A 6,541-nucleotide genomic window follows, 5' to 3' on the forward strand; every position below is an offset into this window, starting at 1 on the left:
CTCGGGAGCGCCGGCCTATGGCCCGACCTCAGGAGCGCGCCTACTCCTGGCGCTCGAGCCTCAGGAGGGGTGCTGGACCCAGGAGGTCAAGGAATACCTGACGCAAGGGACGCTACCAGAGAAAGAGGAGGACGCGGAGCGCGTGGCCCGACAGGCTACATCATACTGCATCCAAGACAGTGAGTTATACAGGAAGCGGCCAAATGATGTTTCCTTGCGATCCATCTCCAGGGAACAGGGGAACGAGTTGCTAGCTGACATACATGGCGGAAAATGCGGGGCACCACTCGTCGTCACGAACCCTCCTCGACAAGGCATTTCGCGGAGGGTTCTACTGGCCTACGGCGCTCAACGACGCAATCGAGCTGGTGAAGTCCTGCGAGGCCTGCCAGTTCCATGCCAAGCAGATCCATCAGCCGGCTCAGGGCCTCCAGACCATCCCGCTCTCGTGGTCGTTCGTAGTCTGGGGGCTGGATATCTTAGGCCTGTTCCCTCGAGCGCCTGGGGGCTACCGCTACCTCTACGTCGGCATCAACAAGTTCACCAAATGGGCGGAGGTAGAAGTTGTCCGCACAATCCTGGCTGGATCTGCGGTCAAGTTCATCAAGGGTATCGTGAGCCGGTTCGGGGTCCCTAATCGCATCATCACCGACAATGTCTCGCGGTTCACTAGCATTCTCTTCAAGAAGTATTGTGCTAACCTTGGAATGCAGATCTACTACGCTTCGGTGGCACACCCCAGGAGAAATGGCCAAGCCGAACGCGCCAACGCGGAGGTCCTGAGAGGCCTCAAGACCAGGACCTTCAAGAAGAAGCTCGAGGCCTGCGGCAGGGGCTGGCATGACGAGCACCACTCTGTGTTGTGGTCCATTCGCACCACCTCCACCAAGCCAACAGGCGAGACCCCATTCTTCCTCGTCTATGGAGCAGAAACGGTTCTCCCTCACGAGGTCAAGCATCGCTCTGCACAGGTCCTGGCATTTGATGAGACGCAACAGGACGCCATGCGTGGGATGGACCTTGTGCTGGGGGAGGAACGCCGCCACGAAGCCACGCTTCAAGCGGCAAGATACCAGCAGGCGCTGCGGCGGTATCACTGCCGCAGCGTCCGCTCCAGGATGCTCGATGTGGGTGACCTTGTCCTAAGGTGGGTGCTCTCCAGGGAAGGGGTGCATAAGCTTTCGCCCATGTGGGAGGGCCCGTTTAGGGCCGCCCACGTCTCCAGGCCTGGCACCATCCGCCTGGAGACGCAGGACGGGGTCCCCGTCCAGAACGCCTGGAACATCCAGCACCTCCAGAAGTTCTACCCATGACGCAAGGCCCAACGCCTATGAAGCAAGGCCCCATACATGTGAAGGTCTCCACCCGTGACACTCTCACGTAATAATGAGTGGGGCTGTACATGCCCCGGAGTCTCAGGAGTGCTGCCCTCGGGCCTTGGGGGCTCCCTTCCACGTCCTAGTGGCAGCACTTATCTCCGCGCTGGTGACAATACTAGACTAGGTGCCGGATGTGGCTTTTCATTTTCTTTCCATAGTTGGCTTGCCCCTTGTCGGTGTCAAAACCGGCGGATCTCGGGTAGGGGGTCCCGAACTATGCATCTAGGCCGGATGGTAACAGGAGGCAAGGGACACGAAGTTTTACCCAGGTTCGGGCCCTCTCGATGGAGGTAAAACCCTACGTCCTGCTTGATTAATATTGATGATATGGGTAGTACAAGAGTAGATCTACCACGAGATCGGAGAGGCTAAACCCTAGAAGCTAGCCTATGGTATGATTGTTGTTCTCTATGTTGTCCTACGGACTAAAACCCTCCGGTTTATATAGACACCGGAGAGGGTTAGGGTTACACAAAGTCGGTTACAATGGTAGGAGATCTGCATATCCGTATCGCCAAGCTCACCTTCCATGCCAAGGAAAGTCCCTTCCGGACACGGGACGAAGTCTTCAATCTTGTATCTTCATAGCCCAGGAGTCCAGCTGAAGGTATAATCCGGCCATCCAGACACCCCCTAATCCAGGACTCCCTCAGTAGCCCCTGAACCAGGCTTCAATGACGACGAGTCCGGCGCGCAGATTGTCTTCGACATTGCAAGGCGGGTTCCTCCTCCAAGTACTTCATAGAAGATTTTGAACACAAAGATAGTGTCCGGATCTGCAAAATAAGTTTCCACATATTGCCATAGAGAGAATAATATTTACACAAATCTAATCTGCTGACGTATTCCGTAGTGTGACACACCACGACCAAGCCTTTATCTGAGTCGTTTCATTATCCCACCTCAGTGCGTCATGCGAGGTGGTTTCCTTGGCACGTCTTGTTAAAGTAGAGATCGTGTCCCCTTATTCCGGGATTCTCATCAATACGGGCATGGGTAAACCAACCGTGCCATTGATTACGGCGCTTGGAGATAAGCGAGTTTTACCAGGCTGGTGGGGACACGTAGTTACGTCCACCCATATAAGGGGATAAGGATCCAACTTTTCACCTATGCCTTCTTCCTCCCTTGCTTATCATTTCTCGCGCACTCAAGCTCCAGCGCCCAAGTCCGTACTCCCCACCTCAACCTTCTCCAGCCATGTCTAGAGCGGGAGGAAAGTGGATGGTCTCCTCCGTCATGGAGGGACACATCAAAAAACTGAGGAAGGCCGGATACTTGTCTAACGACATTGCGTACCGGCTTCCTGAAAAGGGGCAGCTCATCCCCACTCCTAGGCCCCATGAGAGGGTGGTGTTCCTCCCCCATTTCCTCCGCAGACTGGGCTTCCCTCTTCACCCATTTGTCCAGGGGCTCATGTTCTACTATGGCCTGGATTTCCACGATCTGGCCCCGAACTTTGTCCTCAACATCTCGGCGTTTATCATCATGTGCGAGGCTTTCCTTTGCATCCGCCCCCATTTTGGCCTATGGCTCAAGACTTTTAATGTCAAGCCGAAGGTGGTGCGCGGCAACCAGGCGGAGTGCGGAGGCGCCATGGTGGGCAAGATGGCCAACATCTTATGGCTCGAGGGCTCCTTTGTGGAGACCCTGAAGGGGTGGCAATCGGGGTGGTTTTACATCACCGAGCTGCGCAACCCCGAATGGGTCGCAGCCCCCGAGTTTCGATCTGGACCCCCTACGCGGCTCACCTCCTGGAAGGAGACGGGCCTGTCGTGGGGTAAAAAAGGAGAGCTGACCGGACTCCAAACATGCGTCCAAACCCTGGTGGACAAGAAGCTCAAACTTGTCAACGTAGTCCAGGTTATGCTCATCCGCCTGATCCTCCCGTGTCAACAACGGGCTTTCAACCTGTGGGAGTTCGACCCGGCGCGGCACCAAACTCTGAGCAGGCTCTTCGACACGACATACGAAGATGCCTGGAAGGTGCTTTTCAAGGGCGCCGAGGCCCCCGCATCCGCTATCGAGGATTGCGGATTCAGTACGCAGCGTCACGCTCATGCGGTAAGCTGTTTTTTCCTTTTACAGGGTATCAGTTTTTCATAGCTTGACTCCATGCGGGATCTAAGCTCCCTTACCTTTGACAGGATTGGCAGGTGACGTCCGAACAGATCAACTGTCCGGCTCCTTTGCCCGAAGGCCCAGCGGACGCTCGCATGGCGAAGCTGCTGGTTCCGGCACCCTATGTGGTGCCGGAGAAGAAGGCCGCGAAAAAGGCCACGGGGACTCGAAAGAGTGCCCGGCGCCAGGAGGTGTCGGATCCATCATCCGACGGTTCCGAGGCGCATTCCTCCCGTGAAGACGAGGAGGAAGAAGAAGAGACCTCTCCCCCTCCAGCAGGAGGAGAGAAGAAAAGGAAGGACGCCCTCTCTGGGGAGGCCGGAGGGTCCAAGAAGGGGAAAACCCTTCCTCCGGACTACTCCACCGATGCTGACGACGGCGGAGAGGAGTGTGTAGGATCTAGAAGTAGATGTGTCTAGAGAGGGGGGGGGTGATTAGACACTTAATGCTAAAGTTGCAATTTTTAGGCTTTTTGGTTTAAGTGGAGTTTAGGCACAATTTCAACACACACAATACATATCAAGCAAGCATGCAAAGAGTATATGAGCAGCGGAATGTAAAGCATGCAACTTGCAAGAATGTAAAGGGAAGGGTTTGGAGAGATCAAACGCAATTGGAGACACGGATGTTTTTCCCGTGGTTCGGATAGGTGGTGCTATCCTACATCCACGTTGATAGAGACTTCAACCCACGAAGGGTAATGGTTGCGCGAGTCCACACAGGGCTCCACCCAAGGGTAACGGTTGCGCGAGTCCACACAGGGCTCCACCCACGAAGGGTCCACGAAGAAGCAACCACCCACAAAGGGTCCACGAAGAAGCAACCTTGTCTATCCCACCATGGCCATCGCCCACACAGGACTTGCCTCACTAGCGGTAGATCTTCACGAAGTAGGCGATCTCCTTGCCCTTACAAACTCCTTGGTTCAACTCCACAATCTTGTCGGAGGCTCCCAAGTGACACCTAGCCAATCTAGGAGACACCACTCTCCAAGAAGTAACAAATGGTGTGTAGGTAATGAACTCCTTGCTCTTGTGCTTCAAATGATAGTCTCCCCAACACTCAACTCTCTCTCATAGGATTTGGATTTGGTGGAAAGAAGATTTGAGTGGAAAGCAACTTGGGAAGGCTAGAGATCAAGATTCATATGGTAGGAATGGAATGTCTTGGTCTCAACACATGACTAGGTGGTTCTCTCTCAGAACATATGAGTTGGAATGGTGTGTGTGTTCTGATGGCTCTCTCCTCAAATGAGAAGAAGGTGGAGGGGTATATATATAGCCTCCACACAAAATCCAACCATTACACAATTTTCCAATCTCGGTGGGACCGAATCAATAAACTCGGTCGGACCGAAAATGTAAACCTAGTGACTGTTAGAGATTTCGGTGGGACCGACTGGATCAACTCGGTGGGACCGATGTGCTGGGGTTAGGGTAAATCCAAAACTCGGTTTGACCAATTACTCAAACTCGGTGAGACCGAATTTGGTAGTTAGCTAACCAGAGAGTTGGTCAGGCAAACTCGGTGGGACCGATTTGCTCTTTCGGTGAGACCGAGTGGAACTCGGTGAGACCGAAAAGTTACAAAGGGGAAACACTGAGTTTACATTGCAATCTCGGTGGGACCGATTCGCTCTTTTGGTGAGACCGAAAAGTTACGAAAGGGAAACAGAGAGTTTGCAACCCCATCTCGGTGAGACCGAGATCCCTATCGGTAGGACCGAATTGCTAGGGTTTGGCAGTGGCTAATGACAAGTGAAACTCGGTGGCGCCAGATAGGAAGAATTGGTAGGACCGAGTTTGGCTTAGGGTTTAGGTCATATGTGGAAGTGGGAAAGTAGCTGAGGGTTTTGGAGCATATCACTAAGCACATGAAGCAAGAGGTTCATTAAGCAACACCTCATCCCTCCTTAATAGTATTGGCTTTTCCTAAAGACTCAATGTGATCTTGGATCACTAAAATGTAAAATGAGGAGTCTTGAGCTTGAAGCTTTAGCCAATCCTTTGTCCTTAGCATCTTGAAGGGGTTCCCACAACCTTTAGTCCATGCCACTCCATTGTTGAACTTATCTGAAACATGCTAGATCAAAATGTTAGTCCAACAAGAGATATGTTGTCATCAATTATCAAAACCACCTAGGGAGCACTTGTGCTTTCAGAGTGGCCGCCCAGGGCCAAGCCCCTGGCAAAATCATAAGTATCCGAATACCAGAGTAATTCATAGTATTCGTTTATTGCACAACTTTCCCTTATGTCGAATATGTTTATGCAGCCCACCCAAAGACCGGCTCGACGCGTCGTCGAGCGGCTCAGTGGACTCGTTGGATGTGAACTCGCTTCCGACGGCTTCCTCCCCCCGCCCTACGGACGACACCGAAGTGTTGTCCCAACAGGTTCCAAGCCGGGAGGAGGTGGTCCTGGAGGCGCCGCAAGGCGACCTCCCGGACTCCAGGAGTAAAGGGGATGAAACCCCCCAGGGCTCCAAGTACGGCTCTAGGCCGGACACCGCTCCGGAACCTTCAAAGCTTCCAGATTCCGACGGGGGACCTCCTTCCAAGAGGAGAAAGCCCACCGTGCCGGTGACTCCCGTCCAACCAGAGGCGCTGGACAATCTGTTGGAGGCGCTCCAAGGCGCCTCCATCGACGAGGAGCACCGCACCATTATGAGTTCGGTGGTCCAGAAGGTTCAGTCCACCAAGAGCGGACTGACTGAAGCTTGTACTAGCCTTTTAATAGGCTTTGAGGTAAGTAAAGAATGTGTAAATAATATTACCGCATAGACAGTAGCCCCTGATGCTCTGTTTGGCGTTCGGGAAGAAAAGCCGAATAGAGGATCAAATAAAATTCGCAAGAGTCTAACAAAAAGGAGTCAATATGCGTATCCAGGCTTCTCTGCTGGCGTCCGCCGCATTAACTGCGGAAGTGGACGCGCTAAAGCAGAACCTCGAGCGGTCCGAGCAAGAGCTCGGGCGTGCCAAGAAGCAGCTCGAGGACAATGAAGGTAAAAAATACCTTGTTTAAATATATATATAAAAAGGT

Source organism: Triticum dicoccoides, chromosome 4A, assembly GCF_002162155.2.
Source record: "Triticum dicoccoides isolate Atlit2015 ecotype Zavitan chromosome 4A, WEW_v2.0, whole genome shotgun sequence".
NCBI classification, from domain to species: domain Eukaryota; kingdom Viridiplantae; phylum Streptophyta; class Magnoliopsida; order Poales; family Poaceae; genus Triticum; species Triticum dicoccoides.